This window comes from Cyprinus carpio, chromosome B20, assembly GCF_018340385.1.
Source record: "Cyprinus carpio isolate SPL01 chromosome B20, ASM1834038v1, whole genome shotgun sequence".
NCBI lineage: Eukaryota > Metazoa > Chordata > Actinopteri > Cypriniformes > Cyprinidae > Cyprinus > Cyprinus carpio.
The window spans coordinates 29,983,246-30,005,872 of record NC_056616.1 but is presented as its reverse complement, the minus strand read 5'-3'; the positions used below and the strand labels follow the sequence as shown (position 1 = coordinate 30,005,872).

Genomic DNA, 22,627 nt, shown 5'->3' with positions numbered 1-22,627 from the left:
ATAGGGTTCTGGGCAATTATAATAGTAAAAACAAACAAACAGACTGTTGCTACAATATCATCTATCTTACAAAGTCTAGCGTTACTGACCCATGATGAACAAATAGGACTGTTACTCACACATTGTGGCAAATAAAGCATAAAAGTTATCCTGCAATAATGAATGCCAGTGAAACATGTCGCCACGATTTGTTGTTAATGTATGTAGGAAACACATGCAAAAGGGGTGATGTTAAACATTCCACCCCCAAATTGTGTAAAATTATTGCTGGTCTTGATCCGGGAGGGGGCGGGAATTTAACTATCATTGCAAATGCCCAACAACTATATTTATGCACAATAATATTGATTAGGAGACTCGCAGAATAAGGAGCAGTTGATGTAATATTGTATTGTTATGCTTATTAACATTAAACGTAGTATAGCTCATATATTAAGTACCAGTTGTGCAGCCACACGTTGTTAGACAGTCTTGTCTTAGGGGGGTCTGATAGATGAACTTGCCCCGAAGGGCTGCCGTCACGGCGGTGAAGACCGCCACCTAAGGTTGATAGCCGTTACCCCGATATGCCCTGCAGTCCACCACCACAGAATATTGAGTGCGTGGATGAAGTAGATCATTTTAGGCCCATATCCTGCCATGCAGCACAAGATTACTCACAGTTAACTTTTAATATCAGACAAGATAGTGGAGAATTTTTGGCTACATATTAGAATTGAACTTTCACCACTTCAAACCACTTTACTAACGTTGCTGAAGTTAGGATTCTTCTTGTAGTTCTGCAATGAGGCCGCGACCTGACGCGAACTCCTTTCCCTGCACACTCTATGTCCACCAGAGGCCTTTTCCACCCACCGAGCCAGGATTGATATCTTTAGGAAGAGTTCCCTCAGCCCCAAGAACAGGACCTGGAGAGACGAAATAAAGGACCATGCAGCCCCTGCAACCGTACATACTGACGCAAAAAAATAAGCAATGACGCCTGACAATCTTAGCTTAAAACAGACTTTTGTGGTTGTGGCTCTCTGTGGTGGGTCGCTTTCAACTCTCCATATCCGATAGCTGCCTGAGAAACTGCGTCGTGATGCCCAATGGAACATGGAAGAAATTCGGTCCACGGTCAGAATCAGTGGGCCTATCATATTGGAGAAGAGTCTGCCCCCGCGCACTGATTGGACCCAATCTGTGGGATAAAACAGATAGTTTTTAATGAAAAATGTCATTACAACTGATGAAAGACCTGAATTAATTAATCCCGACTAATAAGATACTGATCCAAATACTTATTTTAATTTCAAACCTCCTACCATGTATGCGATAAACCCAGAAAAAACAGCATAAAGCACAGCACATAGCAAACGAGCCTACCTCTTAGGCCCCATACTCCCCCGTCAACATCCATTACCACCCCCCCCCTTTTTCATGACCATGGAAAACAAAGCAGAATTAAAGAGGGCGGCTATAATGTTCGTTCTGTTTATTGCCAAACCCCCTTGAAAATTTTTTTTTTTTTTTTTTTTTTGGATGGTACAGCAAGTCAATGGCAGCAAAAGGGCCTGATGATACTCATCATCATCAGAAGCGAATCTGTTAAAGGTATGTCATATGCGAAGAGCTACAGCAGAACGATGGGACATACGATTATGGAAAAATGAATGAAGAAGTCACATACGAAAATCAAGAATCAAATACAAGTGAAAGCGAAAGAGAGAAACGGAGGCTCTGCATTCTACTGCCTATTGCGAAGCAACAACTTATGCAGCAGAAGGGGCATAGCCATTGACTCCCGAGCCGTCCAAACAAGCATTGAAGGGGCTATACAAGTTGATCATTGATCACAGCACTGTGTACCCGCCTGTACCGTTGCTAGTAGCCTCAAAAGCAGCCAAACAGATCTCCTGCAGCACAGTTTCACTCTGTAAGATCTTGCCATTCGTACTCACCGACTGGAGGGGGGAAAAACGCTGGAGGACAGTAGTGCTTCATCAACCATTATAGTTAGTGGCTTTCTGCCCCCCCCCAAAGTCGATTCGGCCCAATGAACTCAGCTTTCCCCTGGCATGACACACACCACACAAAAAAAGAAAAACAACAGTTGCAGTACTGACTCGGAACACCAGGCGGTCAGTGTGGCCACATTCCCTGTGAAAACACATGCCTATCATGGCTACTGTATTGCTGGGGCTTTCAAATTTGAAAATCAAGTTTCTGGATGTCTCAATTATGAATCTTTTTAGAAAATGTTGAACATAAAAGGACTGGCACATCACAAAAGTCAAATTCCTACTTGAGTTTGCGTTTCTTTTTTTTTTTTCGTTTTTTATTATTGGTCACTCACTCTCTAAAATATTTAAAAAAGGATCATTAATGGCTAGTCTGACTTTGGCTCGTCAGCCTGTCAATGAAATAAACCACAGCCCTACATGATTACTACAAAACTACTGTAGAGCACTACAACTACAAGAGACACTCCCATTGCTAAACCCTCGGAACTGTCGCCCAACCTAGGGGAATGCAAGAGGACGTTTAATCAGCCACAGGAAACAGGTGTTTTTAATCACCATGTCAGAAAGGAGGAAACCAACACAATTGATCTGATCTGTGTTTTGAGGACCTAAGCAATACCAGCCGTCTGGCATGCCTGTGTTGCTATTCGGCTATTACAAAGACAGATTGACAGCAGTGTTGAAATAAGCCCCCAACACTGTTGCAGCACTCTACTTAGCCAAAATGTCGTCCAACAAAAAGCGACCAGGACCAGGATGATTTTATAAATAGGAAGCGAGAAACATCAAGTCAGGCACAAAAGGGAACGATGTATCACTACGGTACGTCATCAGGACTCATACATTGAGGAGAATGGAATTGACTCAACAGAACTGATGCGCTGAACTAGCAAACAATTGACATTTAATTGTTGCTATATTTAGAAGACTTGGGTGTGCAAAGCAAACTTAACACAGTGTCTTGGTTCATACCGTTCACTGACAATGATGCGGGCATCATTCACGGAGTTCCCCAGCCTCACTCGTAGAGTTCAACATTATCAAAGCACAAGCAAACTGATCCATGCCTTCCCCCTTTCTTCTAAGGACAAAGAGTCCTCCACTAGGGACCTGGAAACGATACCATATCAAAAATGTGCATGCGCCATGATTCATCAATTACGGAGAAAACTTTCTGTTCCCGTTTCCCCCAAAAATTAAAAAACAATAATTCTTTGTTGTAAAAAAAAAAAGGTCCAAAGGGGGGATTTGATAACAGCTTACGATACTTCTATTGTGTCTATTACTACCTTTAACTAAACCTTTTCTGATCCCATCGTGATGTCAATATGCATAACACCCTGTCCTTCTTAGTTGTCGTTTCAGGTAAAATGCGGCTCTTCCTCTAAACATGTGTACTTAACGAAATAATCAACATTTGTAATTAATTTCGTCATTCGTGCTGTACAATGTATACATAAAAACTAATACACGAAACACCACTTGCCAGTAATTGCCTAATTAGCATTCACTGCAAATTTTTGAGCTACACTGCTTTATCATTTTCTTGTGCGATTATTGTGAATGTTTTTTACTCAGCTCTTTGCAACGCTCATTCTAACAGCACCAATCTAAGGTCAGACGGATCCAATGCGTTAGCAAATGACTTCCCCTGTAATGCCTAAATCCCAATTTATTTAAAAATACTACCCCCGTTAACGATCCCCCCAGACGGACACAAGACAAAAAACTATATCTCCATTACTTTGGATGGTCCCCACCCACCTGAGATCGAAGTACGTTATCATACAATTGTGAATATTTGCGACCACCCCCTGCCCTCTGAACTTATCCTTTACAGTAAAATGCCCCAAACTTTAAGATCACCAATACAGAAACAAACAGCACAACCACTATATTTGTTCACCGACAGCAAAGGCACAGCACAAACTGAAAAAATCCTGTACGTTTACCAGACTTTGAAAATGAACACTCATAACCAGCGACTCCAGTTCACACTCACCTCTGTCACCTGGCTGTGTGTGGAGTAAGAAAACCTTGCAAAAAGGGTCAGGACAGGACACTTACTGTCAAGCAGGCAAAACAGGACTGCGAGGCCTGCTACATGTGGGCCCCGCAGACTGATATTACACCTGCTCAATATAGCCCATTTGAGGGTCAATTAGCACATACCGTACATGTTATAACATGATCATGCCAGACAAAAGCAAAAAAAAAAAAAAAAAACGCATTAGAATCATGATTTATAAGCATTGTAATAATCTTACTGTTATAAACCCAGGCTGAGGGGAGGAACAGCTTGGATTGCCCTATTCCCTTAGTCGCATTGTTTTCTTCAAAGCCGATAGGGGAGGCCGCTCAAGAAGTCCTTCTCTGTTTGGTTTTTTCACAAAGCCCCCCAGCCACCAAAATACATCTCCAGTTTAGCCTGAACTGTCCAGCCAGCAGGCCCAAAGCCTTTCTTCCAGGCAGCTGATAATGAACACAAGCACCAATGCAGAATGTTTACATCAATAATATCCAACCTAATTAATTCCTTCTAACATAACATGTTTATTCAGATGAAGAAAGACATGCAAAATGGGGGAACTACCCGTCGAGAGGAAAAACAAAGCTTTAACTTTCCCACAGTCATTTCCAATCTCTTCGTCAATCAAATGAGTAGAGGAGGTCTTGGGAGGGAATGCGGGCGCGTTACGCTATGCGTTTTGTTGTTGCTTATCATCCATAGGAAAACACATCAAGGGGATGCTGTGCTGGGGCTTAACAGGAAAACAAACAAGGGGAAAAACGCTTTGAGTCTGAGTTCGATCAGTTGTGTAATGTGATAGTAGCGACGGGGGGGGGGTGATGTCTTTTACCTATCTGCCAGGAACGACAAGCCTGTGAAGGAAATTGAACACTAATGTGGAGTTTGTCTCTGAAACGGGGTGTGTCTCTTCACCTCATCGTGAGCGGATAGTCTTCGCGCGCCGAGCCATAACTCTCCTCATGAAAAAACTATAACCACGCAAATTACTTTATAAACCCATCAGCAGTTCTGTAATGTCAAAAGCTGAGAACATACAGGGTGTGTAGGCGTTACCAACTATCTCATGCAGGACTGAGCATCTCTTTCTGTCCAGCCTTGGTTCTTCGGGGACAGATTCTCGATCTTTGTTTGCCAGTTGTAAACAAATCGGTCCTTATCTTAAAATGTGGCTGATAAGAGACAAAAAAAAACTGCTGATGGTGATTTTCGGCTGCGATCCATACTCTTAACTTTGATTGTCTAAGATGATCTTTAACCTGCCCTCACCGGGAACTTGTGCTTTAAGCTCCTCTAAAACTCAGATAAGTCGGCTGTTTCTGGATATGCCTTTCTATGTTTTTATGATTGTCTTTGAACAATCATTCAGACCTTTCACCTCCTGTTTACAAAGAAGGAAATGCACGCTTTATTAACAGTATACTCATGTCCGAGGTTGATCAACAATAAACGTTTTAAAGGAACTGCCTTCGATAGGAGTGGGGGGAGGGGAGATTGACAGTTTAGCAGTCAGATAGCAAATTTAAAGGGGAGAGCCACTGACCAGTTTATCTGCAATCTTGTCCATATATTGGAGTGGTAGAGCCCGCTTCTCCTCTGTCTTGCCAACAGCTCTGGATTGTAAAACTGCAGGGTTTTCTTTTCAAAGTAAGGGCAAAGGGAAAGTAATTTCTTGTAATTAGAAGCAATAAAGGTGATATAGTTCAGTTACTAGATGTAGAGTTGAACCAGTAGCTGTTTAATCTTTTTTGTTTTAAAGGTGATTTTGGACAAACGGCAGATAATAAAGTTGCCTCATTGAGAGTGATTTTCAAGTCAGGAGAACACTTCCTGTTATTACTAACAGTGTTAAGTCGTTTTATCAAAAACCACTTTTAGGGACAATGTTGCGGGACTCATCATTTGATGATCATGTTACTTTCTCAGACCTCTGAACGGTCAGTAATATAAATGTGTTTCAAGGAGGGGGGTGGAACGCCACAGAGTGTCAAATCTCCATCATTCCTCTGCCCTCTTCATCGCTGGAGTTTTAGTGGAATAGAGCTTCAGTTCTCCTTTCTTCGCTCTCACCTCCACCCTCTTTCTTATTCTTTGGCTGATGCAGGACTTGGCTCACCCCATCAATCTGGTTTAAACAAAATTTAGTTACCTTACGTGGAAAAATTGTTCCTGGTACATTGTGGTGCTGTACATTTTGTTATTTTTGATGCTGTGAATTTACTGAAGCATACCTGGAAATTGGCGATCTCTCAGTTTGAAAAGAGGACCCCACCGGTGGTTTGACTTCCCAGTCTCAACGATAGTGGACTTCAAAGATGATGGCTTTCTCTCCAAATTTTTCTGGTAGATCAGATTGTGGCCTCCAGACCGATCCAAAAAGGAACAATTTCCTCCATCTTCCCTGTGGCACTTCTGATAGAAAAAAAAAAGAGCTTTTTTAAGGTCCAGATACTACATCCAAAATGCTCGTCATTGATTTTAGGTATAACCTTAAAAAAGTGACTCCTATGCTGAAATGGGACAGACCTAGTAGAGTGAGAGAACAGAACACAGTTATGTTTTTTTGTGTGACCTTCTTATTTCACCTGCATCTGGAGCTTCTCTTGCTGCTTTACTCTCTTAGCCATGGAATCGGATTTTACAAATAGTCGATCGTTTTCACGGGTCTTGTGTGAGCTCCAGCACAAATCTGACTTAATTTTTAATTTGACTTGAGTTTAGGCAGCTCAGTGCTGCATTGTAACCAAGCAGGGGTTTCGCTCTCAGCTGAAGCTATATCTTTTCCTGCTGATCATGAAGAAAACTCTCACTGCTGTCCTCAGGCAAGACCTGAGACAATGAATTCTTATATTAAAATACTATCTTTTCATTGCTACAGTGTTATAAAAACACTACAACTAAGCAAAATGTGTTCAAATTAATGGTCATTAATAATACTTTTATGGTAAGAGAGGACATCTTCATTTTTATTCTAACAATGTCCACTTTAGTAGTTTTCTCGGCCAACTAATTTTGATACATAATACTGTATCATAATTGGTTTTATAAAGACAACGACTTGGGTAATTAACTTATCTGATCCATAGTCAATTGATATAATTGAAGCGTACATTTTTGTCCAGCACCATTTTAATTAAAATGTGAAATTCACCATTTACTCAACGTCATTCCCGAACTTTTACGCCTTTCCTTCACATTTACCAAAATATACAGTTGGAAGAAAAAAAAAAATTCACTGAGAGGCTTAAACGGTAATATAGACGGAGACTCCCGTGCGAAGATCCCAACAATGACTTTTGTGTATAAAAAAGAAAAAAAAGAAAAATTATAGAAAAAAAATATAGTGGCACTATATCAAGTAAAGTGGCACTTAAAAGTTTGCCCCATATGACTGTTCTGCACTATATGCTAAGGTCTGGTATCACAGCGAAAGGGCTGAACTCTAAACCATGATTAAGTCATGGTCTCAATTAAAAAAAACACATTTACTGGGTGTGCAGCTGGAGACAAAACACAACGGGAAGGACATATTTTAAGATATGTCAGTGCAAGTTTCTTTCATGTTAAAATCTTCATCATGCATTTTTAGGCTGGAGACTATATAAAAAGCCTTGCTTTGTGAAACCAGGGGAAAGTCTGTATAACGCTGATACAAAAGCTTCTATGTAAGAAGGAAACACCGTCTCCAAGAGATTGTATTGCAAGAGGAGTAGTGGATGCTCAATTTCAGTAACTAAGTGTACTTGTTCAGTCAATGTCTTTTCAAAACCCGCAGGTGATCCACCTTCCAAAAAACTGATCTGGGATGACGTTGGTCAAGAAATGAGACTTAGGGGTCTGGTCGCTATGCAGTGCACTGGATGGGAAAGATTGTAAGTGGGGACTGAATGACTCTAAGAAACCACTTTGTGACACGTCAGTGGAGCTTTTGGATCGTGAGTTATGGCGTTCACAGGCTCAGTCACGAATGCACTAGGCACTTAATAGGTATTTTTAAAGTTGGAATTTTATGGATGCTCTTTTAATGCTCGTTGTCACTTGTACTTTTTGATAGACTGTATAAGACTCTAATTTTAACCCATCAAATTTTAATATAATAGACACAGAGAACTATAAGATTTTTTGTGACCCCAAAAGAAAGAAAGGTAATTTGATTCGTACATGAGAGTAAAGAAACCTCGTTGGATTTTTTTGTTGTTCATTTTTTGGTGAACTATCCCTTTAAGGAGTTTATTTAACCCTCTCCTTCGTCCAAAACACTTAAGAAATACATCTAATTTTCTTTGTGCTCGTCTCCAGATATTCTGTCTTATATCAATGATTCACAACGTTGAAAATAGCTTTGGCTTTACACTTTTATGTCTTTATTATTACAGGTGTAGCTTGAGATCACCATGCACAGGCTTTAAACCGGCAGGTTAGCATGGCATTAAAGGCCAGTTGGGATTATCAGCATCACATGACTTCGCCTCTACATATCGTGTGTTAAAACCAATCGTGTGCTTAAGGGTTTGAAAAGCTATTCTGACAATAAATATTTGCTCCCAAAGGCCACACAAAACCACAGACCAGCTGGACTCCCCACATCTGCAGTGGACCGTTTTGTTATGATGGACACATGAGCTTTGCTCATTGTAATTTCCCAAGACCTGGGCATGCTGATGTTTCGTAGGAAATTGGACTGAGATGTAAGCAATTTGTCTTTACTATATGTGGCAAGAAGGTTACAAATGACCAGGCCAACAATGGAATCTGGATTTAGAGGTTATTTTATAAGTAGTGTGTTGTAATATTGAAAGATTGCAGGGCATGCAGATGAGTCTAAGAATGAATCAGATGGCTTCCAAATAACCTGTGTGTAATGTCATTGTGTGACAGTTAAGTGTAAAATAATTTATGATTCACAAAGATTTCAATATTGATCTTATATTGGTTTTTAAAAGTGGCTTTGACAGTGGGTTTATCATGTCTGTCTTGTTTGTGTCATGTTGGACACCGGACCTCAGATAGAGCTCATTATTTCTAGGAAAAAATCGAGCGTTGTCCAGGATCTCTCCACTGTGATTACGAATGAGGAGGCGTGCCCTGAAGGACACACCTTCCCCAAGCCCCTCATTTAGATCCTGGTGCTCATCCATCAGGGTGTAGTTTCGAGTAGAACCATACATATTCACCCAAGCTGGGCCCATAGTGGGTAGGAACCCTGGGGAGAGATGGATGAGACATTAATTATTTTGTTCTTTAAGGTGTCTGTTTTTTTAAAGCCTCCATTCAACCTGTACATTCATTAAAACTGTTTGTGTTACACTGGGACAGATTGCCAGTACCTTTGTCTCCATCATTTGCGAGCTTTCGTAGAAGCATTTGAACTTGAAATGGGGTTCTCTGGCAACAATCATTCACCTTGTCTGAATCACGGATATCGAACTTCCATTCGGCCTACACAAATGGTTGGGCACATCTCGGTTGAAGAGTACCTTGCTCATTCCAGATGGGCCTCGTCAGCCTGCTTCTTTCTGAACTGAATGTTTTACCCTGCATTTGTTAAAAAAATGTAATAACATGTATCAGAATAAGTTACCTGTTCTGTCACATACCTAATATAAAAATTAAATTGAATTGATAAAATAGTAATCTATTATTGAGGTTTTCAGGTCTCCGGTTTCTTACCCTTCTGCCCTGCAAATTGCACCAGGACAATACAGGGTCCAAAAAAGATCTCTGTTTCTCCCCGATAAAAGCATTCTTTTTCACAGTGGCCATGATTGCTGTGTTGTTAATTTTTGGTAGTCCATAAGCTCTATATAATCTTAACATAACAAACTTCGTAGCATTGCTCCGCTTGATGGGAACACCCGTCCGGCCAACAAGAGAAGTTTCCTGCACTATTATCATAGAGAAACAGACCAACATGACTACAAAAATGAAAGTAATGATATGAATAAATAAGAAGCTTCAGAAGGTGTAGAGACACGTAGGAACTTTAGCCTCTTATTGAACATCTGGGACTTTAACAGTGCACTCCAATTATATAAATTACAAGTAACATAACTAATAAATAAAGACTTGAAAGGTGATCATGCCCATGAAGACTATCCCAAGTTTCGGACACCATCTATGTCATTCTCATCTGTTTCAAGTGGCATTGGGGGGAAGTATTGGTGTATGGCTACTTTTCCTTGACGACTGCAATGTCACAATTAACGTAACCGTTACATGCCAGACTGTGATGTCATCAGGGTTACGGCAGCAGTGCCACATTGTGCGGGGGTGGAACTGATGTCTGTAAGCATGGATGAACCAATTAAAAGATGTTTGTTTTCCCCCCATCTAATGGTATATCACTACCCACTCCATTATGTCCTTTGCGTCTACTGCACCAGTTTGTGATTTGTAACAGTTTCCCACATATAGTTGAAGGTGCCACCAGACCTACCCGCCGGTCGTAGAGAGAGGGTGTTTAGGAATGTGATTACCGTAATTTTTTAGACATAAGGATGGGGGAAAGCAGATAGTACAACGTTTAATTAATTTTCATAGGCTGTTCTTCAAGTGGTTATTCATAGAGTTGTTGTTATCATACTGTCTGGGTACGTATTATTCTGGAAAGTTGCTGGTTCGTCTTCCGGTTGTGAACGGAAGCTAATCGATCACTTGATTATCTTCAGGATCTTGTAAAACATGACATATGGATGGACACATGTGAAGAGCAACGACAAAGAGTAACGTTGGAAGACAGAGTCGAAAAAAATATATGACAATAATTGTAGATATGACGTTTATAAATGAAAGTAATTGCATCATTTCAAACAAGTTGGGTGGGATTTAGGAATAATTTACTGTAGGTGTTGGTTTACAGCAACTATCATCGGCGCGACCAGTGCAAAATCATTTCGTACGTTCCAAGTTAAAATAAGATTGATTCTTGCCTGTTTAATACATCTGTAAAAAGCCGTAAAAACAGGCCAGTCAAACTGTACTAAAATGGCCAGAATTTGCTCAGAGTTTTCAGAAATGGGAAGATTAACCTCATTGGAGTAGGCCGTTAGGTTGGGGGATCTACTTCATTGATGGATAATTCTTCCTCCTAGCCAATTTTCACACAAACAACAGGGATCCATGTTCAAAACAAACCATTACTGACGGGGCAGAGATTACTGGTTAATGGGATGCTGAGGAAAAGAAATTGTTAAATGGGATATTACAACATATAATATTAATTAAAAATAATCTATATTTAAAAAAAAAAAAAAAAAAAACAAACGTATATAAAACATCTGAGCTGGTTTCGGCTGGGGCCTGGTATGCTTAAATGATTGATTTAAGGACCGGAGGCGGTATGAATTACAGGTGGCGTGGGTTATATGTTACATGTTTTTATACCGTTAGTGGGCTAAGTGAGGTCAATGTGTGCTTTAGGGAATCAATATGACACAAGGAGTTACAAGTATTTCTGTTGGATCACAGATTGCATAAAGTAACAAATCGGTGGTGCATAAGGACAAACAACAAAGACCACACATTAGTCAAGAGAACCCGGAAAATCATAATATGGTGTATTGTACGTGTTTAGCTCGTAAAATCAGCAGAGCCATCACAATTCATGTTTATACAGAAGCCACCGGAACTGACACAAAGTGCCAATCTCGCTGTTAGTTCCCATTACATTGCGAGATTGGCTTTATTACACGCCAAAAGTACATTTTTAATGAACACACAATGAAGCAAATATAAATACGCTCTGCAAAAACAACCCGAAGCTGGATTTTTACTAGGAATGCAAGACAATAATTACTGCCTCTATTGCTGCAGTGATTTCACTTGCGCAAGCAGGTCCCCAAACATTAATCGTAAGAGAACGACAGAAAGCAGGAGAATGTTCCAAACCTCCGGCGCCAAAATAGGGACCTCGTTAGAGATAAGGTAAAAAAAAATGTTAACAAGGACCTAAGAAAACACTTACACCAACACACCACAGGGACTATATGGATTTCCTGCAATTAATGGAATTATACAGTTGCCAGTACTGAAAAACGAATATTTGCCAATTCAATTGCTCAACAAACAAAAGACCATGCACCTCCGAGGACAATAGTGAGTAAACATCCAAAGGCTTCTCTGAAACAATGACGCTCAAAGGCCGATGTCTGTTTATATGGGACAGCGTCGTAGATTCCAGGGCTCTTGAGCAGAATATACTACATACAAGGATTAAATGCAACATGGGTAAACATGTCTCTTCGGTGTGTCGCAATCCCAAAGGCCTAGAGTTATTGTCTTTTGTAATGCTTGTGGGAATGTTATTTGAGCCCCCTTCCTCTCTGTGTTCTAGTTTCTGCCGTCATACCTGATAGTCCACAAGACGCCCTGAACTGGGCTCCATCTTAATGTCAGGCTTTGAGTCTGAAAAAACAAAATGCGAAGAGCAAACTTTCTAAAAAAATTTAAAACTAGGACCTTTAAAGTGATTACGTGATTTTAATCAAATTAATTTACAATGTTTAAAGCTAGGTCTATGCTCTCTGTGGCTAAGCTCAACTAAAATAAAATAAAAAAAAAAAAATACTGAATGCATACTTGTAAATCCAATAAATCTGTTTTTTTCCTCATACCAAAAAGAAAAAAAAACCAAGCACTCAGGAAAAAGAAATTACTGCACTGTTTTCTTCCCTGTGACCTTTTCAAAGGATGTAAACTTCAAAAAAGAAAGTGTACTGACTTTTAAAATACACCAAGTGCACATCAGATATGTGACCTTTGTTGGAGCCATTAGGGTTACTGCAGTAACAGAGGCCAGTGAGATGGTAATCAGGGTCGAGCCCACCGCCCAGACGCAATGGTCTTTCGATCCAGGATCTTCTGCATCCAAAATGGCAGCGTCATCTGCCAACGAGCACAGTTGATACTGCATTAGAATTTTAGTGATGCTTTAGTCTTTCTATTGATGTCCAATGTAAACTCTCCTGAAGCAAAACCAGTAGAGAACTATAGATTTACCAAATTAAGATTAAGGTAATCAAAAGTACAATAAACTTATTATTGTGCTTTCAGCACTTTATTGACCCAAAATGCAGACACAAGTTACTCCGGAAGCTAAAACCAATTCAGTTGGTTTTCCTCTCTCAACCGATAAATAAAGTACTTTTGCCTTTCTTGTAAAAACCAGCTCTCTAATAATCAGTAATATTTACCTCCTTTTTTGTGGTCATCTTTAGAGATTCGTGTCTTTCCCATTTTCATGGCTGAAAAACACTCCTTTTCCTGTCCTACAATATAAAACAAAACAATAGATGGGAGCGAGGGGGGGGGGGGGGGGGGGGGAGGGTGACAATATTTGCACTGTGATTCATTTTAAAATCACCTCTACCTCTGGGCCTCCCAGATACTGAATAATTTATACAAGATTTAAACTCAGAACCTATGACTGTTACATAGATATTGTATAAAAAGCTGGGAACCATCCTGAATGCATTCACAATTCAATAAAATAAATTATTAATACATAAGGCTTACACATAGGTTGTAGATACAGTAGGTGTTCAAGTATCAAAATGGTTTCCATATACTAATGTTTGATCTACAGGTCAAGTTTTCTCTTTATTTTTATGTATTTATTCTCTGCCTGGAGAGCATCAAATCATCAATACTGGAGCACAACAGGTTTTCCCATTATGGAAAATTTCTGTGATATTTATCACTCAGACGAGACATTAGTTTCAACAGCGAGACCCCACTCACAAATCGCCCCAGTGGTGTCCATAAACTCTGCACTGATATTATGGTGATTAGCTATCAGTTCACTAACAAGGGCCGATGATGTCACAGGCTGGGTGGACCAAATAACACGGTCATTAATATATCTAACAAGATGAGCACAATTCTCCCAATTAGCTGTGATCTGTGGATATAGATACTTTCTCAGGACAAATGAAATAATTCCAGATCGTTTTGTATCTTTATTTCCTTTGAGCATGAGTGAAAATCTATCAAGATCACACTGACTCCTCATTTTTTGGCTGTATTACGTAAATCACCAAATAATAGGACCATCAACTGTCAAAGACAGGATCTGATTATGCAAATGCAGGAACATTATTCTGTAATGTAGTCGTTTTTTGCATCTCAGTCTAAGATGGAAGCATACCCTCTAAAATCTTTTTTTCTTTGAATAACTGCCGTCATATCAGAGTGACACTGAAGAGAAAGTTCTCAGAGCTTACCTTTTAAACTTGAAATAAGTCCAAGCCCTATTTAAAATACATTACACAGTCAAACATTAAGTTTATATCAAACAAAGTAGTTTTAATATGAGATCAGAGTATAGAAATCGCACCATATGCAGTCAGGCACACAACACACATTTTTTATACAACAAGCTAAATTAAGCTTTGAATTTTGTTCTTATCAACAAAACTTGATACTCACAGATTAAGCAGTCTTTGAGAATGCACAACAGAACAAAATCACTCACATATACAGGATACTCACCACGCACTGACAACCAGCAAAAACTCAACCAATAGAGAAAATGTATGCCGAGCACTCAGGGTAAAAAATCAGGTATTCCTCACTAGTGTACTATACGTCCATTTTCATTGCCTAGTCCATATCCAAGCACGAACACACAGACAAAGAGACACTTCTCAGACCTAAAGGGGCCGTCCAAAATAAGGGAGCACCTGAGATGATGACCAGGTATAAGTGAAAAAGTAACAGGAGATTACTGTGACCCACACACACACAGACACACATGGTGGTGTACGATAACACACCCACATTCACTCACTCTCCACTCTCCTTACAGATGTGTCTGATATAATTGCCCATATTAAATAACCAGTAAAAAATTACTGTTGTATACATCTACTAAATGTTTTCTTAAGATGCAAATCAGCATATTAGAATGATTTCTGAAGGATCATGTGACCACTGAAAACCGGATCAATGATGATGAAAATTCAACTTTGCCATCACAGGAATTAATTACAAATAATGTGTTGTAATAATATTACCACAACAGTGCTGTTCATGCTGTATGTTTTGATTTTAAAAATAAATACCAATTTACCAATTACAAATGTGCTTTTGGTTATCAGATAATGCAAATAAACTGTAATTGGACATAACAGCTTATTAACCTCAACTATGTCAACATAAACAAAAACAAACTAAAATATACATTAAAAAACTTCAGACTCTTGTTTGGACTTTCACTAGATAGAACATAAGAGCGGACACAAATCAAGAAGAAAAGACTAGGATTGTATCATAGACATGATAAGGTAACCTTAACACTAATTAGATGATTTTTTAGAGCGTGATGAGACCAGCTCTGTTTAATCAAAGGGCTTCAGTTCAGCAGTCAAGGAGAAACAGGCATCCCACAGATACGACTTAACAACAACAAACAACGGCCGTTCTGCAGGGTCTATGGGATTTACTGGAGCTACTTCTGTGCCACATGAAATATCCTATACAGTAGGTCTACTGTAATCGTAGGCCAGACATTCAGCACAATAACTTGTTTAGTCTACATACTGTAGGATGTAATGGTTCAGTAAATCCTCAGTTCTGATGGACAGCGTTGCTACAGAGACAAAAGCCAGAGTCTCAGATTGCGCTCTCTGAGCAGCACACAATGGAGCAGACACTATTTTTTTTATCTATGCCTAGGAGAAGGACATTTGTGAACACTGTCAATCAATGAAGACACACTTGAGACATTTCATTCCCTCATTAAATGCAAAATGCTGCACTTTTATAAATCTGGCGTATTTTAAATAGTCTATCTCAATCTATCTATACTGACTGAAACATCTGATGTTTCTTTAAGAAGTGAAACCTCTGTAAAAACGACAACGCCGCTTTAATAAAGATTGTAATCCCCTTGCTCAACCCCCAGTTTAATGAAGAGTGACCTTTGCATATAATTTAGTGTGTGAGCTCAAGTGACATTTGAGATATTATGAGTGAAGATGCTAAACAGTATGCACAAAAAAAGTCACTGATCCAAAACCAATTATTCTAAACCCGGTTTAAGAAAGAATTATGACCTGTACCTGTAACATAATACAAAGAATACCACAACTGTCAACCACAATATGAAAGGAGAGAACATGACACCAGGCAGAGAAATGTGAAAGGCACTTCATTTGTATTTTGCTAGAGGCATTCAGACGTGATAGAATATATATATTGTTGAAATCCGTAAATGTGGGCATACTGTAGTATGTCAAGTCTACACAAAAAGTTAGACTGAACACAAATTATCATTCAAAAAGTCTCTTATGCTCACCAAGGCTTGAATTATTGGATCAAAAATACAGTAAAACAGTAACATTATGAAAAAATTATTAGTATTCAAAATAACTGTTTTTCTATTTTAATGTTTTAAATATAAATGAATTCCTTTAATGGCCAAAGGCTGAAATTTTTAGAAGTTAAAACTCTAGTTTTCAGTAATAAATGATCCATTCAGAAATCACTCTAATATGCTGATTTGGTGCTCAATAATTGTTTTATTATTATCAATGTTGAAAACAGTGTGTGTTTTTTGTGGAAACCATGATACATTTTTTAGGATTTCTTTGATGACTAAAAAGTAAAAAATAATAGCATTTATTTAAAATAGACATCTTTTTGCATCATTATAAATGTCTTTACTGTCACTTTTTGATCAAATTAGTAAATGCATCCTTCTCTGAAAGTAAAGTGTTAATGTCATTCCAAAAAAACGGCCCGTTTCCCCGACCCCCAAAACTTATGAACAGTAGTGTAAACATTAAAATGTACCACTAGAGACTAAGTTATTCATTTTTTACAGATCATTTTTTTTCGTGCTTGTGTGTGATCATGTACGTTGTACTAAACAAAACATTACAACTAAACCAGTTTAAATAACATCTTAACCAGGCTTGGAGACTTGCTGAACTTTATTGGCCAAGAAAAGGGGCACAGATGGCTCCAAAATAGAGAAGATCATTCACATCAATGAAAGTTTTAAGTTTTAGAGTATATTACCGGCCAGTTCCTCAACCATGACAACGGAATAAATGCAAAGAAATACATTTAAACAGAGATAAAATGGGATGCATTGAAAAAGCATAAAGCAGCGTTTTATGAATTATGTATCGCTCAAGAGCATGGGAGCACCTTGGTGCCTGAGGCTAGTTTCTCTAGCCACATAAACTAAGCTCAAACAGAAACTCAAAGCACATTCACTGTCAGAACAAAGTTGTGGGGTACCATACAGTAGTCTAGTTTAACATGATTATTTTTCCTTCTTGGTCACTCTAAAATTATAAAATACAGATAGCTAGGCTTCTTTAATTTTAAACAATTAGACTGTTTAAACACTATTCAGCAGAGACATTGAATACACTAAAGTGTTTTGTTTTAATATGAGTCTCCTTTGTATTTTTTTTTGTCAGTTTTTTTTCTCATTTACAGCAATGCGTAAATGAATAAGAAGCACAATTCTGTTTCATTAATGTGATGAATTATTAAACAATAAGAGCCTTGAGCTTTTGTGCCCCTACTTTCTAAAGTGTATGTGGGGGTTTCAAAGTGACAGTTTTATGCAGGAGGAGGAGAGGAGAACAAAAGAAATGGAGCAGATCGAGAACTGAACATTAAACTTGAAACCACAGACAGCGAACTGAACCACTAGAGTAATGCAAATAGCTCGTAAAGTGACAAACATCCATGTGCAGATGCCTCTGTTCTGTAAAGTTTTCATTTGACTGTAAGCTATCGCCCGTCGATAGATAGATAGATAGCTCAAAGAGAATAAATGCCCCTGCTCTCATGATTAAGCTTGCCTTGCACAACAGCAGGCTATGAGAATGAATCTGATCAGAACTGGGAATTCCAACAACGTCAACCAAATCTAAGGTGGTTAGATGGTTTAAAACAGTTTAGCTGGTGCTTCAAGCTGGCATTAGGTTTCACTATTTAGCCAGCTAGTTGAAAAAAATTCCCAAAACCCCTCTAAAAAACCATGTAAAAAGGACCAGCATAAATAGCTGGGCCAGGCTGGGGGACCAGTAAACATCCTTAGGCCAGAAATAACGTTTTTTCCCCCAGCAGGGTGGTATATTCCTGCTTACTAAAAACATGAACAGCACCTGTTCTAACTGCTGAGGATAAACATGCAGTATTCTCTATATGATAATGATGTGGCACACAAAAGGCTGATAGAAGCTGGATGGTCCAGTTGAGGGCATCAAAAGCTTTATCAAGCTGGGTCAGTGATGCAGGTGCTTTTTGTCGAGCTCTTCAAATAACATGTGAAAGAAAAAGAAAAAAACCCTTGTGAAATATAAGACTTTAGATACATCACACAATTTACCTGTTCAATTGTAATGCAATTCCATCTCAGCCATTTAAATCTAGCCTTGGATACAAGCCACATACCTAGTCCAATACTGGGAAAAGAGAAAAGGATTTACCTGGACTGTGGCATAAATTAAAAACGTATCATTAAACTGATCCTGAGTCACAACAAAAGATAAACACAGTCTTCGTAAATAAAAGTTAGAGTGCCATCAAGAGAGAGAACTGGGAGATATTGTTCAGGGCCGCCCTGCAATTCACAAGATGCATTGCATGATGCAAAATAAACGAGAACTCCGTCCGTGTTTTCTTGTGAATCATTAAATGTTTTTTTTTTTTTTCCTGTGTTTTTTTGGGCATACTATTTCCTACAACTGTCCATGGACATCGGGCTGTTACATTCAGAATATCGTGAGTATGGAAAGCACAGTTTCAGTGGAAGTTAAAGTAGGCAGACTCATGAATTCTATAGGAAAAGGAAACGAGAGTGAAAGAGATAAAAGCTGAGAAAAGAGATAGATAAAGCAGAAAGATAGGAGAGAGAGAGAGAGGAGCAAAGGAGAGAGAGGTGGAGATGAGAGAAGTGTCTATTCATTAGAGAGGACTAGCAGTTACTTCAGATCAGAAGCTTCACCATGTCCCACTGGGTCCCGGCACTTCAGCCGTACAACACAACACACACATACACCACTTTCTTCAGAGAGAAACTCCAAAAAAACTCTCACACACTGTTAAAGTAAAACTGTATAACTAAGACTTGTAATCAATAATGAAACAGCACCAGGAATGAGGTTCAATGGAGGACAGAGGGATACTATTATTTAAAACTGGTCAATGTCCAAGTAACCTAAAACACAACCTGAAGGGAACCTTTATTCATTATTTAATATGACAATTAATATGATTACATAATGTTACAATAAATTTTAAGTGTCCTAAAAGAAATCTCGTTTCAAGACTGTTTAACCTTTATAAAGTAGATACACAAATACAGCATTTGTATGAATTACATTAATTCTTCAAAGTGGTACAAGCAGCCTAATTGCTATGTAATGGCAACAAGTAGTAGGTAAAGCCAGACTCTTAAAAGTATCTTCAGTTCATAACTAGGAAGAAACTTGGGAGCACACAAAAAAACATAGTCTCTAACTCTTTGAAAAAGTCTCACGGTCTTCTTTCAAAGAGTTACTCTCTGTGTGAGCTCAAAAGTCATCCCATCAAAGCATGAAAGACAGTGGTTTGGTGCTCACTCTTTCTGGTCAGAAACCACAGAAGCAAATATGTTGTATGGAGGTCCCAAATGCAGTGCTTGCGTGCTAGTGTGCAAACAAGGGATGTTGAGAACAGTAATGAACTTTTTCTGGTTGTGGCATGTGTGTGTTTGGTGTGCAGTGTTGTGTTTGACTTAGCAGCTTGTCATCCATGCCAACTGTGCACAGCCGATAATGAACTATCATATCACAGTCCTATTTATTCAGCCCCTGAACGATTCCCTTGTGTTCTTATATCCTGTTGCCATGTCTTCTTCTCCATTACTCAGTTAATCTAATGCTAAATTGCTACATGCTACAACGTTGCTTTAGTTATTAATAGCTCTCTAACAAGAAATTATCCTGCATTGAGATAAGGGCCCATATACAGAGGCAACTCTGAAAACAGAGTAGCCTATAGATATAAAAATTACTCAAAGTAGGAGCATCACTTATGTTATCATAGTGGAAGACATAAGAAAGTCACAATAATATGGAAAAATTGAAGTTTACCAATGAAACTAGACTGTCTCTTCATGGAGATTTACTTGAAATAATAAATAAAAATGAGAAGTAAGCAAGCAAGGGTAATCCAGAACAGATAAACAGCTACTTCATCAATCACTTGCTAAAGACAACATCAATTTAAAACAGAAAAGAATACTTGACATCTCAGGATCCAACATTTGTTTCAGTCCAAATAAGATTTATTGGTGTGAATACTCACTAATTAAATTCCCAATAGCAAAATACAAGATCTAAATGAAACGGGGCTTTCAAATCCATCCCAAACCACCTACAAATTCTCTTGAGGTGCTTAAATTACCTAGTAGTAACTTTAAACACCCTTTCCCACTATAGATTGTTCTAGCAGTAATTCATCCAATATGCATCAGCATTTAAACACATCCACACAGAAACACTAATGGTGCCCACACACAAAACCATGATGGAGTAGTTTGTGACTGTGTATGGTTATAATTTATAGATCAGCGAGGACCCTGTAGAGACTGGAAGGCTTCGTGGAAATCAATGCATCCACACACATTTCCAGTCATCCATGTATTCATTATTCAGCACAAATTGTCCACGCAGTGAAAAGATGTGCTAATAAGATTATCTGTTAATACGATGAGCAAATGTATTGTTTAGTTAGATTGCTTCCTTATTACTAATCTAATTTCCTCTCCGTCAATTCTCTGTTTCAACACCCATTATCATCACAGAGTTATCTGTGCTGCGGGCATAAGAGGATGATGGGGGGGATGAGGAGTGATTGTGTTTACTGAGGCTGGATAAGATGACACACTTACTTGACGGAATGTGGGAATTCCGTTGGAGAGAACGTCCAGGTGATGTCACAGGAGCTCTGGCTGCGTTCCAGAGAGTAGAACTGTCTGTCTCCAAACTGGGAAAGTTCCATCACAGTCATCTGGAATATCAAGACAAATTCACCATCGCTTCCATACCTTCATACTCCCGTCCAGTGGTCTGATATTGGATCTCTATGGAAAATACTTGGTCTGAAATTCAAAATAATTAACAAATACATAAATAAATGCGGAATTAAATAATGCATGTTTAGGTTGCAACTAAATGTATCACCCCGTACATAGTTTATTTCACTGTTTTTTAAAGCTGTTTTCAAGATTACTGAATAGAATAGAATAGGAATCTGAAACATAATACATATGTCGTAATGTTGCATTTTATTTAAAGTAAGTTCTGTATTAAAACTGAACTTAATTACAAAGTTGAAACCATAGTTTACCGGTTTCACAAGCAATAAAGACACTTAATTTGACACTTTAATCCTTAATCCTGAACAAAGCTGAAGCGGAGGTAGAATGGTTGGTGTTAGAGTTAAGTTGTTAGGGTTAGGGTCATGCTAACCCATGTGGCAGTATCCAGTCTGTCAGCATCAGTTTACCTTTCCTTCTCATGTTTACAACTCATTAGAAGGAACAAGGAACAATTTAGCCCAGTCCCACTTTATCCCTGTCAAACTGCCCTGCTGGTCAACTCTCCCAAGGGTATATGTCAGACAAAAGGGGGAACCTGAGCCTGCTGAAAACTTTACTTAGATATAACCCCTGCTTTAATTAACCAATACAACACTAGTTTTTAAGCTTTCCTGAGGTCTCATCTCAACATAAAAAAAAAAAAAAAAAAAATCCATCAAAAGACTAAGTGCTCATGTAACAGTGATATAATTTGCTATTTCATAATTTGCAAGTTGCTTTTCCTGATGCAAACAATCACAGAAATGTTACAATAGGTAAGTTTTGCTCTGAGTAGAGTAAGAAATAATAGAAATGTAGGGAGAAATGTCTGAACAGAATTTGTGTTGGAATATGGCTCCTCTCATTTTGGAAAGTTTTTGTTTTCCTATCCACAATATTTAATTTAGTTTCAGGAAGCTTCTACTCAATATCCTGCATACCTAAGCAAAACAAACATGCTCAAAGGACCAGTCAGTGTTCACTATCACTGCAGCAGATCAACAAAGGCGGATTAATGCAGAAAATATGTTTAATATAACACCTCCACCCTAACAACGGATACATTTTATCAGAGAGCTGCTATTAACTTTATTCTGACACCATTAGAGATGCGCCGGATCAATCCGGAAATCAACCCGCACATGATGGTGGGATATCAGAGAGAGAGAGAAATTAGCCTCCGAGTTGTAACCTGACAACAATCAATTTTTGCAAGTTTTACAAAACCAGACCCGCGTGGTGAACTAGGTGGAATGGATGTTTTTGTGAGTGGGGGCTATTGCTATATGAACAAAGAGCATATGTCTGATCTGTTCACTGACTCGCGATAACAGTAGACATTCGACAACCCATCCTGCGACGTGTACCATGCTAGATGCCTCGCCACGACTCACGCGTATTGGCGGAGTTGATTGTCCAATATAAGAGTGTCAGCCACCTGCCAAGTGAACCCTCCTCGCACCACCTTCTGCAGAACCATGCGGAACGTGCAATAACCTGGACAAC

General features: G+C 38.8%; 1 pseudogene; it reads right to left on the bottom strand.

Moving 5' to 3' along the window:
• Nucleotides 1-21,051, bottom strand: part of LOC122140991 — a 28,975-nt pseudogene extending 7,924 nt beyond the window's left edge.
• Between the last annotated feature and the right edge of the window lie 1,576 nt (nt 21,052-22,627).